Source organism: Equus asinus, chromosome 3 (genome assembly GCF_041296235.1).
Source record: "Equus asinus isolate D_3611 breed Donkey chromosome 3, EquAss-T2T_v2, whole genome shotgun sequence".
NCBI lineage: Eukaryota > Metazoa > Chordata > Mammalia > Perissodactyla > Equidae > Equus > Equus asinus.
The window spans coordinates 13,895,623-13,913,095 of record NC_091792.1 but is presented as its reverse complement, the minus strand read 5'-3'; the positions used below and the strand labels follow the sequence as shown (position 1 = coordinate 13,913,095).

Below are 17,473 nucleotides of genomic sequence, written 5' to 3'. Positions count from 1 at the left end.
AAGAATTTAGGACTTTTAACTATTTAAGGTCCCTGGTACATCTACCTCACTCATCCATCTTTGGATTATTTTATCCCGTTCTAATTATTTTTAAATTACTATTTTGGTTTTGTTGTGTGCCTGGTACTGGAGGCCACCTCAAATCCTCTGCGAGAGGAGACAGGCTTTAATGCTGTCATATCAAATAACTGCCAGGGGGAGATGAGGGGGGTGAAGCTTCAGGACCATCAGATATTTGGGAAAACATGGGATTGGGCCCGTGGAATCAATGCTACTTCTTTAGTCTGTGATATTTGTTATTCTATGGTAATAATGAACGATTTCTTCTTCTTCTTTTTTTTGGGGGCGGGGGGGGGGAGGATTAGCCCTGAGCTAACTACTGCCAATCCTCCTCTTTTTTTTGCTGAGGAAGGCTTGCCCTGAGCTAACATCCATGCCCATCTTCCTCTACTTTATATGTGGGACGCCTACCACAGCATGGCTTTTGCCAAGCAGTGCCATGTCCACACCCAGGATCCAAACCGTCGAAACCCGGGCCGCCTAGAAGCAGAACGTGAGAACTTAACTGCTGTGCCACTGGGCCAGCCCCTGAACGATTTCTTCTTGATAGCGTCTTACTTGTTAGTACACAAACTCTATTAAGTATATGAACAAATTAGAAACTTTGGTGTAACTTTGAATTTTGTCACAATCTCCTAAAGTTCCACGAGTCTATTACCAGGCTTTAAGATAAACATAGACATAGTCCCCGTGGCATTTTTTTTTTTATACAAAGAAAGTACAGAAGAGAGAAAGCTGTGAAATCATGTGGATATAGTAATAGCTCCCAAAGTAAAAGGAAGAAAAGATATGGACAATCTGTATTTCATCCATGCTTCTCCCTAAATAGATGTTTAAAATAGTAAACTTTCGTAATGAATGAAAATTAGAAGTCAGAAAGTTCATACAGTGAGAATCCCAGAGATGAAAATGGGAGTGCTGCTGTCGCCACTGACAGGCCATAGGACTGGGAGAGGCAGAGTTGCTCAAAGTGCAGCGTGTGAACTGTCAGCAGCCACATCTCCCGGAGCTTGTTAGACGGGACGAGCCTCGGGGGCCGCTCCAGACCTACTGAATCAGCACCTGCGTTTCAGCAGGAAAGCTGGGTGATTCGTGTGCACATTATTAAGGTTTGAGAAGCAAGGGTCTGTACCATTCCTCTTCTCAGATCAGAATGTATCCCAACCAAACTGATTCCACATGTTTCCAGAGGAAAGAGGCCCTCCTGAGTAATGTGCTGTGTCCTTCTTACCAGGACATTTTTGGGTTCTTAAGAACAGAAAAGATGCGTCCTTGTACCAGGCCCCTGGGCCATCCAGCACACCCTGTCTATTTACGGCAGCCATGCCAGCAGATGTCCATGATGTTCACCTCGAAAGACTAAAGATATACTGTCCCACTTTTTTGAGTTTCACACAATAACCTGTTGTAAGTTTAGCACCTCTCAAATTATCAGAAGCTTCTATAACTTATTTCCTATTTAGCTTATATTATCTCTTATGAGACAAATTCCATGAATCAGCAACAATAGTGAACTTTATTATTTTCATTTTCATTCATTCGTTACACACCCACAAAATGTCATGAGCATCGGCTTGGTTTTGGGCGCTGTGGTCAGCTTTATAACCGTTGTAGAGATAAAGAGGATTTCCTTTCTACCCTGGAGATCTCGAGAATATGTACAAACAGAATTTAAAATGGTCTGCAATAGAAGTATGAGCATAGGAAAGTGTACAACTAGATTTCCCTGTGGTTATTGATGCTTGAGTTTTGAAGACTAAGTAGGAGTTTGCTACCCAGAGAAGCGGCAAAGGCATCCTACCCGAGGAGGTGGCCTCTGCCGAGGCCTGGAGGCGGTGCTGGCAACGTGACACCAAGTGGGGGAAGTTGTAGGCAATGGGTTTGGTAGAGTGAGTAGCGGCTGGAGGGTAAAGGACCTAGAGTGTCCTGGGCTTCAGAACCTCTAGATTGTGCGAAGCCACTTGACTCCTTTTTTTTTAGCAGAAGAGTGAAACCAATTTTTGTCTATAAAGGTAACAGTGTCAGTTCTGTTCAAAATGATTGAAGAGAGATGCGGGAAATGGGTGTGAGCAGTTAGGTGAGATGCAGTAAGTGGAGAATTTGAGGCATTGGCTGTTTGGACTGAGAAGAGAGAGCGAATCTGAGAGAATATGCAGCAGGTTGATTGGCAGAACTTGATGGTTAGCAGGACATAGGGAGTGGGAAATCAGGTAACATTGAGGTTCCTAGTTTAGTAACTGGCAGGACTGTGCTGCTGAGGTAATATGAACATGTACTGATTTTTTTTTTTTTATGGTGAGGAAGACTGGCCGTGAGCTAACATCTATTGCCAACTTTCCCCTTTTTGCTTCAGGAAGATTGTTGCTGAGCTAACATCTGTGCTGATCTTCCTCTGTTTTGTATGGGGGATGCTGCCACAGTATGGCTTGATGAGCAGTGTGTAGGTCTGTGCCTGGGATCCAAACCCGCAAACCCTGGGCCGCTGAAGCAGAGCATGCAAATTTAACCACTACGCCACCAGGCTGGCCCCTAATGTGTACTGGTTTTCATGCAGCATCTCAAGCAACCCTTCAGCAGCCTTGTCAGGAACTGCTGTTCCCTTTCAGTCAACAGACATGGAAAGCGAGGCTCAGAGAGGTTATAGTTACATGACCTGCCCTCAGTCACAACGATACAGAGGAATTCTGGCAGAGGAAGGAATGGGGCCCAGATTCAAATTCCAGCCTGACTCTGAGTCTGGCCTGGCGAGGCCCATGCTGAGCCGGTTCATGCCATTGGGGGGTAATGTCTGGGCACGGGAAAAATGGGTTTGGAGTTAAGGATCTGTCTTGACGCTTTAGAAAACAACTACCCCCAACTTCCTTACATAGCCTCAACATTTTAGGATTTTCTGATGGGAGGGATTTCCAATTACCTTATTCTCTGCTGTAAGCTTCTTGAATGCAATAGAATTAAGCATGTATTTATTTAGTGCCTGCTTTGTGCAGGAACTAAAAGAGTCTATGTAGAGGATATAAAGATGAGTAAAAAGTCATTTTTGTCTAATGGGCACCTGCTTGAATAAACTCATATTATGTAAGCCTCGTGAAGAGCCTTTTTTTCTTAAGGACAAGAAAAAATATAAAAATAGCTATAATTCAGGTGAGATAAGAAAGTACCCTAAGAATCAAAGTGTCTGGTTTCACCGGAGGATTGTGATTCCGCCTTATCAGAGGTCCCCCGGGGCCTTGCAATAGGCCCTTAATAAACACAGTTCACTTACTGCCGGTGTGCAGAGAGAGCTCAGATAACAAGCCATCTAAGTAAACACCACACTCCTGCAATCCTATTAAGACTCTCCCCGGAGATTTTACAGCACTCTTTTTTTTTTTTTGGTAGCTCCCTCCGGAAAGTCAGGAAGCATCCTTCTTCTGTCAGGACACCTCCTACTCTTTAAACTGCTCTTTTCAGTTTAATGGCTTTGTCAGCCAAGTCTTGGTTTCACTGAGCTCCAGTCTCCTTCTCCTTCCCCGTGATGCCTTGCCGGCCGCTGGCTCTGGGCTGGCCAGAGCGCTTCTGATCCCTCTTCCATCTGATAATGGGCCTTAAGACATCTGGTGTCACCGCCCATCCCAGCACCCCTGGGTTTAACACTGGTCTGTTGTTCCTTACCTGATGTGACTGTCGCGGCCTCAGTGAGTCAGTGTCTGTCTTCCGGTACCGAGGGCTTGCAGGGTGTCCGTCTTGGTGGCTGAGAGTTGCAGTTAAGGCAGAGATGAGGCCGATTCCTGATATGAAGCCCAGTTGACTAAATAGGTCCTTTCCATGGGTCTGTCCTCAGTTTCCACTCCGTAAAAAGTCCCTTCCAGTCCCAACACTCTGCATCTCTCCACGGCTTACTCCTCTCCATTCAAGTTCTCGCTGAAATGTCATTTCCTCAGAAACCACTCAGCCTCAACACATTACTAGCCTCCATAGCCCCGACCTTCCCCCCGCCATAGGGCCCTTCCAGCCTCTTCGCCTGTTTCATTTTCTTCATAGCGCTTCTGCTCTCTGGAATCATCATATGCAGTTGTTAACTTGTTCGTCATCTCTCTCACCCACCGCAGTGTAAGCTCTGCCAGCACAAGATCATCACACGCCTCGTCCATTGCTGTATCTCCAGGATCTCAGGCAGTGCGCAGCACTGAGAAAGTGCCCAGTAAATGTTTGTTGAATCAGCCAGTGAACTCTGTAGTTCCATCATGCCTGCTCTTTTCAGAAAGTTTCTGTTGTCACTGCCTTGTCGATGGGTATCACCTTTTCTTACATCACTAGAAGCTGGGTTATAAAAGATTTCTTTGATCAGAACCTTAGGGAAGAAGCAGCTATGTGTTTAGCAGACACAGTTGGCAGAATTACCAAAGCAATTTTTAAAACCAGGTTTGTCATAAGAACAGGAATATCTTTGAACTTGAATAATTTAGATACCTGGTTTTGTTAGTATGGTGAATAGAACTAAAAAAGCCTTTGAATTCTAAAGATCCTTGAGAAACTGGGATGTACTCTGTGAGATGGATGGGGAGCATATAAAAACTAAAGGTTGTTGCTGATGGATGTGTGAAGAGATTGATTGTTTTAGAATCTTTTGTTCCTGCTCCAGTATTTTGGTTTAGTCTTAGTTTTATCCTTGCTGTCACTAACGAACAAAACGAGTAATGATCTCTATTCAGAAGATAGAGTGGTTATTCACTTTGGTCCATTGGTCAATCAGAATTTAATGAACACTTAATATGTGTGTTACAAAATGTCTGAAAAGATGGCTGATTTTTCTCCTTTAGAGTATTTGACTTCAAAGCTTGGCGTCTGTCCTGTGACCTCGCCGCTCACCTCTTTACTTTCTCCAGACTCCATGTCACTGAGCTCACCTCTTGCCTCTTCCCTGCCTCCACTGTGTAGTCCACCTTATTCTCATATGATCTCACTGCCTTTAAGGTTCCTCTCCCAATGGTGCTGGCCGCCCGAGAAGTGCTGGCAGCATCCCTTGTATGATAGTAGGCGGTGGGTTCGCAGCCTCTCCATTTGGACACAGCTTATGAAGAAGTTTGGTCTCTTGGGCCAAATTGCAATGTTTTCTTATGAGAGTTCCTTCAAAACTTCCATTTCTGGCTCTCTTAGCTTCCTGCTCACTTATCATAAACAGCCCCTTACCAGAACTAAAATATGGCCTTGGACTGCTTCCTCTTCGGTGTACTGTGACAAATTAGTCAGCCTCAAATATTATGCATCCCTTCACTTGAACTATAAGTTCAAATAAACAACTACTGGTGTGTGTGTATACAATAGTATTTGTCCACCTTCCCTAAATCCAGCAGATTCCATTTCCCACCATGATGACTGAAATCAACACTTCTGGTCTTTCTACCCATTCATCTCGCACTTGCTACCCTGGCCTGTGCTCCTCTACGTTTGCTTAATATAAAGATGACATCTTCTTTTCTCCTCTTTTTTCTTTTGTTTTCTTTTTTTTTTTTCTTTAGAGGAAGATTAGCCCTGAGCTAACTACTGCCAATCCTCCTCTTTTTGCTGAGGAAGATCGGCCCTGAGCTAACATCCGTGCCCATCTTCCTCTACTTTATACGTGGGACACCTACCACAGCATGGCTTTTGCCAAGCAGTGCCATGTCCGCACCCGGGATCCGAACCAGCAGACCCCGGGCCTTCAAGAAGCAGAATGTGCGACCTTAACCGCTGCACCACTGGGCCAGCCCCTCTCCTCTTTTTCTAATAACATATCTCATATAAGAATTAGCTTTTAAAAATTGCATCTAAGACAGCCAGCAATTCTTAAATTATTTGATGCCACTTGGAAATTCTGCTTGACTGATTCATTTCTCTCTGATTTCTTCCATCTTGTCATTACTTATATTTTATCATTTTATTGTACCTGTGTTCTTATAATCAAGGACTACAGGAACACGGGTTGCTCTCTTTTCCTAACTTCCTACCTCCGACTCACCTGCACATTCTGGTGGCCTTGTGTGTAAAACATATCCCCAACCTCTCCCTTGCCCTCCATCTCCTCCGCAAAGTCTAAGCCACTGTCATGTCTACCGTGCAGGACTGCAGTAGCCTTCCTCTGATCTTTTTGTTTTTGCAAAGATGAGATCATTTTTTGTTTTTGTAATTATCCCCTCCCTAAAATCCATTTTCTACACCATAGGCAGAGTTATCCCTAAAAACATAGATCAAATCCTGGGCCTGGCCTGCTTATAGGACTTTGCATCACACTCAGAATAAAGTCCGAGCTCCTTAATATGGTTGCAGATCTGTATGTGATCTGCCCTTTGCCTTCACGCTCCCCTTTACGCTCTCCGTTCCACCTTGATATCCTTTCCTTTCATCAATACCCCAAGCCTAGTGCCACCTTAGGGCCTTTGCACCAGCTGTTTCTCTACCTGGAACGTTCTTTCTCCTGACATTTGTTTCGCCAGCTTCCTCTCGTTCACATCTCAGAGTAATATCGTTTCCTCCAAGAAACCTTCTCTAAACTGTGCCTCACCACACTCTCTCTCACACAGGCCTATTTTAATTCTCTGCATAGCAATGAATACCCAGCCAGTCATGTTTTCTTATTTTTGTATCTGGGCGCGCACTATCCCCCCACTCCAACATGGCTTCCTGAGAGCATCACTGTCCCTAGAAAGTGCTGGCATGTTCCAAGGACTCATTACATATATGTTGAGTAAAAAAATAGTGAAGGTACTGACATTATTGAGCTCTGTTGCCCAAGTATGTAAGCTTTGTTTTTATAAGTAGATTTTAAATAACTGGGATATTTCATTTGAGCCCTCAGATCACCCAGTTCAGTTCAGAGTACGGAGTCAGTACTTGGAAAATTCTTATTCTCTTGATCTTTAGTTCTTTTGACCATATTTAGTTTTTCGTATCTTAGCAAATCTATGGAGTATCTTACTGAAAAGTTCCCTTCTTGGCTAAAATAACTGTAAAAATATTAAATCTATGATTGACGAACTATAGGTTTAACCTGCATTAAGACTACAACAACTCACTTCTGGTGTCTTAATGATTATTTCCAAGGGAATCAGAATTGAGTTTACTCGCTAACAGAAATTCACATGAATATTCTTCTGTGCTAGCTACCACAGTTGAGGCAAACCCTCTCCCAAGGTTAACCGACAACAGTAACTATTAAACGTGAAATAAGTAGACATGTTTCCATAAAAGTAGGTTTTTCTTCACTCCTGTCGTTAGCCTCTTCTTTCTTGTCTTAGAATTAGGTGCGGAGGAAGCCTAGTTGTGCTGTGCATCCGTGAGAAACTTCTTTTGTCTTAGCTGCCAGCTTTCATATGAGATACAGTGAGCTGAGCCGAGACTCTCCGTGGTTCACACGTGCAGGGTCCCGTGGAGAACACCTGGGCCGAGGAGCGGTCCACAGGGATGGGTCTCCTGCCTACAGCGGGGGTCTCCTGCCTACAGCGGGGGTCTGCGACTCTCAGTCTGTGATCCTTCCGCTGAAGCTGCTTCCCAACCTTGGGGGCAGCAGGGGAGGGAAATTCTGTGTGGAAAAGAAAAGTAGTGCAAGTAGTGATCTTTGAAAAAGTAGCTCTTTTTGAGGAAAGACTTGTTCTTGCCTCCGTAGTCTTTCCCAGTGGTCTGAGGACATGATGTGAAACTTCAGCGGCCCTCTTAGAACCCTCCCCAGGGATTCCAGCAGTTGCTTGGAAACAGGTTGTAAACCGTTAAGCAGTTATCTTTTAGCTTTCTGTTTTCCCATCCTTTATAAAGGTAGATGTTGCTTCTATGACCCTTCACAATTAGTTCCCTGCTGATCTCTCTTTATCCCTGTGTGAGAATATTTTCTTCCTCCCTTCTTGCTAGACCATACATAGCTCAAGGAGAGAGGATGTCTTGTGTTACTGGCACATCCTTCAGGGTCTAGCACATAGAAAGTGCTCAATTAACGTTTGTTTAACATCCACTGAGGCATTTCTACTTCTGTGCCTCAGCTCCTGATCTCCCCACCTCCATCTCCCTTCCCCAGGTCCAGTTCTTTCTTCTCCCCTTATCCTACTTCCTCTCTGAGCCTTGCTCTGTCTCCACCAGCTCTTGGTGAGCCTTCACGCCAACTCCGTTAAGCAGTGATTATCTGAGCCGCTGTTTTACTCGTGGTATGTTACCTTCCATTGCAGGGTACTTTTATGCTTAATTAATATCCACTCAACTTGATTGTAAACAGCGGAACAGTATGGGTCCATATGAAATATCTTTGTGCTTTGTTTATTTTTAGGATGTTACCCACAGCAGGGATTCCGTATTTGTTGACCATGACAATTTATGTCTCGTCTTCTAGGCTGATGCATACTGTTGCTCGATGCTCCTGGCATGCTGCCATGTCCCATCTTAGCTAAATTTCAGTGGAGGATGGGGTGTGCAGTTTGTTAACTGCTTTGGGGAACGTTGCACAGGAAGTCATTTTCATTTTGTTGCAGATCAACAGGAAATAAGGCTTAGCTGCCAAACTAAAGTAAGAAAAGCAACCAAGCATATTATTCCTCCCTTAGGGGCTTTCGTTATTCCAGGAATCATTAGCTTCTCCGAAGATAGTGGGAATTATCCCAGCTATCTCAATTGCACACACGCAGGAAATTTTGATAGGGGGAAGATATTCAGTATTTTGTTCCAGTTTTACTTTGCATTGTCTTCTAAATTGCTTTTGAATTTACATATCTTCTAATCACCTATCAGATGCATTTTAGGAGATCTACTCGTTTCTTTAGTGAAATGATCTGGCTTCCTGGATCAGAGAATCCTATCTATGGTACATTTATTTTGGCCATTTCTATTGTTCATTATTCTTTTTATTGGCATTAGTGATGGTGGGAATATGGGGTTACTTACTTTAAAATCTGATCCTCTTTCAAGCTGTTCTTATTCTGTAGGCTTGGCCATCTTTTAAAACTAGAATGCCCTGGCCTTGGCCCTGCTATGAACTGCACACCATGAGGATCAAAGAGGAGGGGATGACAGAATGGAAACTTTATTCCAATCTTTGGCATGTTTTAATTTTACATTGCTTTTTCTTACTAATTTAATTTCCTTCCAGAGTGAAAGTTGGCAATCATTTAGAGAAGTGGTAGGGGAGGTTGGAATCGTAGTTGAAATGCATGTGAAGGTCCCTAATCCATAGATTATTGACATAATGAACTCTAAAACCCTTAATAATCATTCCACTATGTAATGACAGCCTGCACTTAAAGAGGTTTAGCTCGTGGATTCTGTGCCTCATTCTGGCTCCTCTTTGTTGGGCTGTAGGAGTCAGCATATCTCAGGCACTCCACAGTTACTTCAGAACAAGATATACCTAGCCCATGCCAGCGACGACTCCTTTGGGCAGACCAGGAGTGCTTCACCTCCCTTGCCTTATTTCACCCTTTGAAAATGTGGAAACATACCAAACCACAACATGCTCTATTTCCCTCAAATTTTCAGCCACAGCAGAGGGTATTTCTATATTTATAAGAATGACCAACTAATTTCAGGTAACATTTTCATTGTTGCAAAGGACAACAGAACAAAACAGCTTCTGGAAGATCAGCTTTTTTATTGCAAAGTTTCTGCCTTGAAAGAATCTGTACGTCCACATTAGGCATTCATGGCAGATACCGGGCCATTCCCCCGACCAAAGGTGCATTTTTTTCTTTACAGCTAGATCAGATGCTTCAGATTTATTATCAGATGTGGCATGGATGAGTCACACAAAAACAAATGCCCTCGAGTATAAAAATAGAAGTTAAAAGCCTAAATATTTGCATTTAAAAAGAAAAAGAAAATAATCTGTGGCAGACCATTCCTTGGAATTATCCGCCCTAAATTATAATCATGCACTTTCCACTCTCTGTAATTAAACATTAGGTTTCATTTATTCCAGATGCATTTGCCTCAAGTAAATTCAGAATGCCCATCCTTCTCTGGGGTCTGGTAAATTTATTTCATGTCCGTGGCCTCCACGGGATTGGGCGCATTTGATACTTTTTAAGTGACTCTTAATGACACTATGAGCCTTTTTAATTGTATACTTTGTGTGGCATATTTGTACTGATGAATCTGATCTTATTAAGATTTATAACATGTAATGTCTATAAGAGCTTGATGACATATTTTGCAAATACATCCACATGTTTCTGCGAGGAACTTGCGAGACCTTGGTGGTTGGCGGTGGAGCAATGGAGGATTTGCTTTGCTCATGTTACTCACAGGTCGGCAGAGCTGTGGGTTGCTGTTCTGATGGATCTGGAGTGCTGAGAGAGGTCACAATGCCCTTAATTTATGTGACACCTTCTATTCAGAAAGCCTGGGACAGTTACACAAAAACCTGAAAGCACTTTTTCTTTACCAGATTTGCAAATTTCTTACATTAGTGAGAGAATATAACTAAAGAGCAGTCTATAAATCTTAAAGGCAAGCTTATTAGTGGTTTGAAATAGTCCCTTACTTTTAAGACAAGATTCTCAATTAGGGTTTGTGGTTAAAGCCATTTAATATACTTTTTAAAGTAGCGAAAAGTTAACCAAATTTATTTACTTATTATCAGTTTACACAATTTCAATAAGGTTTTGTTTTCACTAAGTGAACCAGTGGTTTAACCGAGATAGTAAACTGACTAACTGATCTTATGTAATTGAAGGTAAATTTTGCAAAATGACAGCAGGGAGCTTCTGCAGACATCCCAAGCCAAGTTTTATTTGCTCTGAGGCATACCGTTTTTGTGGTGATACTAGTCATCCTGTGTGTTTAGTTGATACATTGGTAAATTATTCAAGCTCTCTTTCATTTTTCTTTCTTTTTTTTCCCTTACCATTTGACCATTTAACTGTTCTCAAGCATTTCAAGTTTGTAGGAAGAGGATATACTAGTCAGTTTGACCATTTAAGTACATAAAAGGCTTCATAGAATAAAAAATTGAAATCAGTGCTGAAAATAAAGTCTTAGAATTATTTGTCTGTTTTCAGTTATTTATCGTCTGCTCTACTCCCTACCCCTAATGGAACAATAAAAATGCTTCATTTTTCTTCATTGGCATTTTCTTTAAAACCAGTCTTCAATTCATTCCCTGCAGTCCATACTCCCCCACGCCTCTCTGAGGGGTGAGGGAGCAGAGAGCCCAGCAGAGAAGGTGAAAGAGACGAGCGGGAGACGCAGCCTTAGTCATCACAGCCCTAAAACATTCAAGAGGAAACCACTCTCCACTCTTCCTGAACTATAGTGTTTACCCACTCACCAGGGAGGGGGCAGCAAATATAAAAATAAATTTTTTTTGAGGAAGATTAGCCCTGAGCTAACATCTGCTGCCAATCTTCCTCTTTTTGCTGAGGAAAATGGGCCCTGAGCTAACATCAGGGCCCATCTTCCTCTATTTTATATGTGAGACACCTGCCACAGCATGGCTTGACAAGCGGTGTGTAGGTCTGTGCCTGGGATCCGAACCTGTGAACCCCAGGCCGCTGAAGCAGGGCACACAAACTTTGCTATGCCACGGGGCCAGCCCTATAAAAATAAATTTTTATAGGTAAAAAGTCCTTCTTTTAGAACCACTTCTCATTTACTCCTACTCTAATATCAACTAACTGAATTCACATAATGTTTCTAAATAGTTTGACCTTAAAGATGTGAGTGTATCATAAAAAATAATTCTATTTAAAGTGTTTAACCTTTCAGTGCCCAAACCTCTCTCTACCTTTGTAAGCACAGAACACATGGTTAATCTTTGGACAATTATATTTTAAAAACAATTTCTCTTTTTAATCTTTGACACATTGGCATTCCAAAGGATAAAACTATCTCACATCACCAATAATCTAAATTATTAATAATCAAGCTTAAAGATTGAGGTGTATCAAATCATTAGGTCCTTTTCCTTTTCTCATTTCTGTCTTGGCAGGATCTGAAGGTGTGTGCAAAATAGGAAGAAGGCGTCTGACAACATAACCAATATCAGAGTTTTCGGTTAGCATCCGTATTCTTGATTCATCAGAACTTTTCATTTGAAACAAAGTCAATCTTCTCGGTAATAGGATAATACCATCTTGTTTTGCTGGGCTGTGAATAATTGTGCAGCCGAGGTGATTGATCTGCCTAGCAAGATAAAAGGACTTGGAGTCATCCTAGCAACTTTCTACTTCTGGTGGAACTAGGCCAATCCTTGATTGTAGAAAGACAGCAAGATTTCTTGTACAGACACGTTTCCTAGGTTATCCATCAGAGGCCCACGACAAAAGAAATAATGCTGAAAGAGAAATTCTGAAAAATCTTGTTTAATTTGAACTTCAAGTCTAGATAAGCTCTGGATACCTAGAAGTAATAAAAAGAAATGAGAGGAAAAGTTATGCCATTAGAGGGCACTTTTGTAATCTTAGAAGAAAAGTCTGTTCTTATAGACTGCCTTATCCAAGGCTTATCCTTAAGAATGTATTTTCAGTTATTTATTTAAAGTGACTAATTCTCAAGCTGAATGTCTGAGAGAGACCATTTTATTGGTAGGGAAAAAAATCTGTAAAATCTTAAAACCACCCTTTAAACAATGTCTAACTAAAGCTGTAAATTTGAATCAGTGAAGATAAGTTGTAAAAATATGCACAATATGTCTGCATAATAGTTTTTGATTAGCTATGTTCAATGCTTTTATTTTTATTTATTTATTTATTTATTTGTGAGGAAGATTCACCCTGAGCTAACATCCATTGCCAATCCTCCTCTTTTTTCTCTTGAGGAAGATTAGCCCTGCGCTAACATCTGTGCCAGTCCTCCTGTATGTTTTACATGTGGGATGCCTCCATCAGCATGGCCAGGGAGTGGAGGAGGTCCACACCCGGGAGCCAAACCTGCAAACCCAGACTGCAGAAGCAGAGAGGGCCAAACTTTAACCACTCCGCCACGAGGCCGGCCCCTTATCGCTCCTTTTAAATACATCTCGTTAAAATATTTTCTGCCTGTAACCTGCTCAGATTGAACAAATGAACTGTCCCTAATAACTGAGTACATTTTTCCCTGAAAACAGATGAATGTTATTAGGCAACATTTTGAAAACTATAATCCTACAGAATATAAAGTCTTGTGTTTTGGATTATACTAACTTTTTTTTCAGTTTTATTGAGAAATAATTGACATATTCACTGTATAAATTTAAGGTGTACAGCATGATGGTTTGATTTACGTGTCTTGTGAAATGATTACCATACTAGGTTCCGCTAGCATCCATCTTCTCATATAGATACAATAAAAAGAAGAGAAAAAAGGGATCATACTATTTTTAAACACTTTTCTGAAAAGTATCTGTTTTGCTCATAATTGATGTGGCAATTACAATGGTTAAAATTGTTTCAGAAACAAAAATTGTGATGCAGTAGAAATTTAGCTGGGGAAATACAGTATTTTTTATAAAGAAAGCAGGAGATGAAGCTGAGTCTATTCCCTATTGGTGGTAATCTAAATACAAATGCCTACCTGAGCCAGTAAAGTGGATAAGCCAGTAAAATAATTCAATAAGTAAAAGCTTAGTGTCAAGAACTGTGCAGAGTGTGAGATTTTACCCTACCTGCAAGTTAATGAGTTAGCCTGACATAGTTTCCTGGATGTTAGATGTCACGAGACCCCTGGGTCAGAGACAAAGGACTTTATTACTCAGAGCAAAAGCAGAATCCATAGTATCATCCTTTTCTCCCACTGGCTCCCTGACCCCAGTTCCCACAAGATAATGCAAAGAGGACCAGATGGCACCAGCCCATATAGTGGGGTTCATCATAAGAGAGGATCCCTGAGCTTAAGGAACCCAGATCTTTTTTAATGGGTAGTAATCATGCGGGCTTTTTACTCCAGAGGTTTTGTCTTCCAAGGCTGTCCACTACACAAACATCCTTGAAAAGATAACATGAAACAAAGGCAGTCGGTTCCTCTGCTCCCAAAATATGCAAAACCAAGTGCAGAGACCCGTGGAGAATTGTCTGTCAACACTTACTCTGCATATTCCTATCACCTGAAGTTGTTCACTTTACTAAATATTAAATTGCTACATAGCTGATGTGGGGAATATGTGATCATCATGTTTACCACATATTTAAAGTCACACATGATAAATGGTTCACGTTCCTCACATCATATTGTTTTCACTATGTGATCTTACCTGTCAAAGCCTTGGTCTGATCATTTTTGACATGAGAAACATAATAATGCCTCCCTCCTAGGGCTGGTGCCAGCATTACATGAGATAATACGTATAAAGCACCTAGAAGAGTGCCTGGCATGCCACATGTACACAACAAAATTTACTAATGTTGTTGCTATTAACTCAAAATTTCTCTCTCTCTCTTTTTTTTTTTTTTTTTTGAGGAAGATTAGCCCTGAGCTAACTACTGCCAGTCCTCCTCTTTTTCCCTGAGGAAGCCTGGCCCTGGCTAACATCGTGCCCATCTTCCTCTACTTTATACATGGGATGCCTACCACAGCATGGCATGCCAAGCGGTGCCATGTCCGCACCCGGGATCCGAACCGGTGAACCCTAGGCCGCTGAGAATCGGAACGTGCAAACTTAACCACTGCGCCACCGGGCCAGCCCCTCAAAATTTCTCTCTTATCTTTAGCTGATTTAATAAAGAGAAAGTTCTTCCCACAGGCAGCTGAGGATGCTGGGAAAACTCCCACCAATCATAACCAGCTAGCTTTCTAACTCTGGGGCTGACCTAAATATCCCAAATATCCTGGGGCATTGGCAGCTCGTCCTGCTCAGTGGTTTATGGTACTGTGCAATTGACAGCCTTAGGGGCAAATGTGGAGCCTAATGAGGTAAGGCTGCCCTTGAGCGTTTCTAGGGCAACTATGCGCAGCATCCCCTACTCAATTGCCACCTTGACACGTTTGCTCTCAGTTCCTAATGAGTGCAGAAAGCCACATTCTAACCACTTCTAAAGAGACATATTTTTTCTTTCTTTTTTTTTTTTTTGTGAGGGAGATTGGCCCTGAGATAACATCAGTCTTTTTTGCTTGAGGAAGATTGTTGCTGAGCTAACATCTGTGCCCATCTTCCTCTATTTTATGTGGGATGCTGCCACAGCATGGCTTGATGAGCAGTGCTAGGTCCACACCAGGGATCCAAACCTGTGAAACCCAGGCCATCAAAGCAAAGCGTAGTGAACTTAACCACTATGTCACCGGACCTGCCCCTCTAAAGAGACATATTTTATTGTCTGGCCTCTTCTGTTCTCAGGAAGCAAAGATTCAGGGATGTTACTACAAAGTAAACTGAATATATTTTATTGTGCTGAAATATTAAGTATTTTTTAACAGGGGCGGCATATCAAATTCTACTCAGATTTTCCATTTCTGTTGGCTACAGGAGGAAAAGCATAAGAGGGGAGGGACCAAAGGCTGCAAGTGGAGGTCCCATTTGGTTTAGTCCATGTTCCTGTTTGTTTCAGATAGGTTCGCTGAGTTCTGGTTTTGATCCATCCAGCCATGCTTTGTGGATCTAACCCTTGTCTGCTCCTGGTAACTCACATGAGCCCCCGACATCCCCAGCTTCCCTGGGATTTCATCTCGACAGTCGTCTGGCAATCTGAGGCACAGACTATCCAATTAATCTGAGGAGGCCTGGTCTTATTCCTAACCTGCTAGGAGTTAGTAGTCAGTCTCAGAATCATCACTCGTTTTCAGAGTTTAGAGAGTTTGAGAGCTCATCTATCCAAACCCTTCAGAAAATTGTCGTCCAGCGTGGTTAAGTGAATCGCCTAAGATTACACATCGAGTTAGGAGCTGAAACCAAAAAGTAAAGTTTCTCTTCTCTCAGTCTAGTTTTCCTTCAACTATGAGACAATTGAGAAATAGAGATGGGAAAGAAGAGCTTCCTGGGCTCTTCAGTCAGATCCACCTGGATTGATCTTTTCTCTTTATGTAAAAGGAGGTTTGTTCTATTTTTTTTTTTTTTGCAGGCTTTTTTTGGTGAGGCAGATTGGCCCTGAGCTAACATCTGTTACCAATCTTCCTCTTTTTTTTTTCCCCTCCTCAAAGCCCCAGTACATAATTGTAAATCCTTGTTGTAGGTCATTCTAGTTCTTCTGTGTGGGACACTGCCTCAGCATGGCTGGATGAGCAGTGGGTAGGTCCACGCCCAGGATCTAAACTGCCAAACCCCAGGCCACCAAAGCGGAGTGCGTGAACTCAGCCACAATGCCAGCAGGCTGGCCCCAGTTTGTTCTTATATAAGAATCATACCTGCTTCACGAAGTTATTGTGAGGACTCAGTACAATAATACAGTTAGTGAACTCAGCACCGTGTTTTACCCACGGGTCCTCTCAATTACTGCAGATATTTTATATGGAAAACTGTGGAACACATGATAGAAACAAAGTATTGAAAAAAGAAGTTAAATGAACTTTTTAAGCTCACTGTGAAAAACTGCTTCTCATACTCTCATAGAAAGAAAAGCTTGGGACCAACCCTGTGGCCCGGTGGTTAAAGTTCCACGTGCTCCACTTCAGCAGCCTGGGATTCGCAGGGTCGGATCCTGGCTGTGGACCTACACACCGTGGAGGCATGCCACATGCAAAGTAGGGGAGGACTCGCATAGATGTTAGCTCAGGGCGAATCTTCCTCACCAAAAAAAAAAAAAAAAGTAAGGAAAGCTTATTCCCCTCAAAAATATTTTCAGTTGTATGAATCTATTTTTGATAGCACTCAAAGAAAGATAGAATTAAAGTCAAATGATGGTTTAAGTAGAAGTGACCTCATAGCTATAGTAATGACTGTTTAGAAATAAAACTGGTGTTCACTTCATTTCAAATTATCACAAATATTTGCACATGACTTTCTCACTATTTAAAGTACTTAAATGTGAAAACACTATATTTCCCTAATGCTTGAATTCCTTGATATATGTTGTCAAAGAGAGAAGGGAAACAACTCTTACACCGTTCTCTCTGTGAGGGAAAAAAGGCACCCAGTCCTCAGAGGAAGCAAAGCCTTTCACTAGCGCTTGACATGAAAAGAACTTGCCTACTTGAGGCTTCCTGTTGGGCACACAGAAAAGTGTAGAAGATGATGTCCTTGACAGCACCCCTCCAGCAATGTGCAGTAGAGGATGATCCGTAATTACTCATGGCATCTTTGACGAAAGTCAGAGACAAACGCCAAAATGTAATGCAATGAAAATACTCTGCTGGAGTAGTAAATATATAACCTTGCTGGAGGTGAAGACAGACGACTGACTGTACAACCTTCCAACGGTCTCACTTGATCTGAGAGCGGGAATCCAAGCCCGCTTTCTAATATGGTACAGTTTACATGTAAATGTTGTGTCGAAGAGTCTGGTTATCTGGAATAACTAGACTGCTAAATAGCTCACCTGTGATTTTAGACAAACGACTCAACCTATGAGAAAGTTAA

At 42.0% G+C, this 17,473-nt stretch overlaps 1 protein-coding gene across 1 annotated transcript in view; it reads left to right on the top strand.

Annotated features, from left to right (window-relative positions):
* The window catches only part of NDNF (neuron derived neurotrophic factor), a 40,723-nt gene that overhangs the window by 12,287 nt on the left and 10,963 nt on the right, over positions 1–17,473 (top strand). The window lies entirely within an intron of this gene.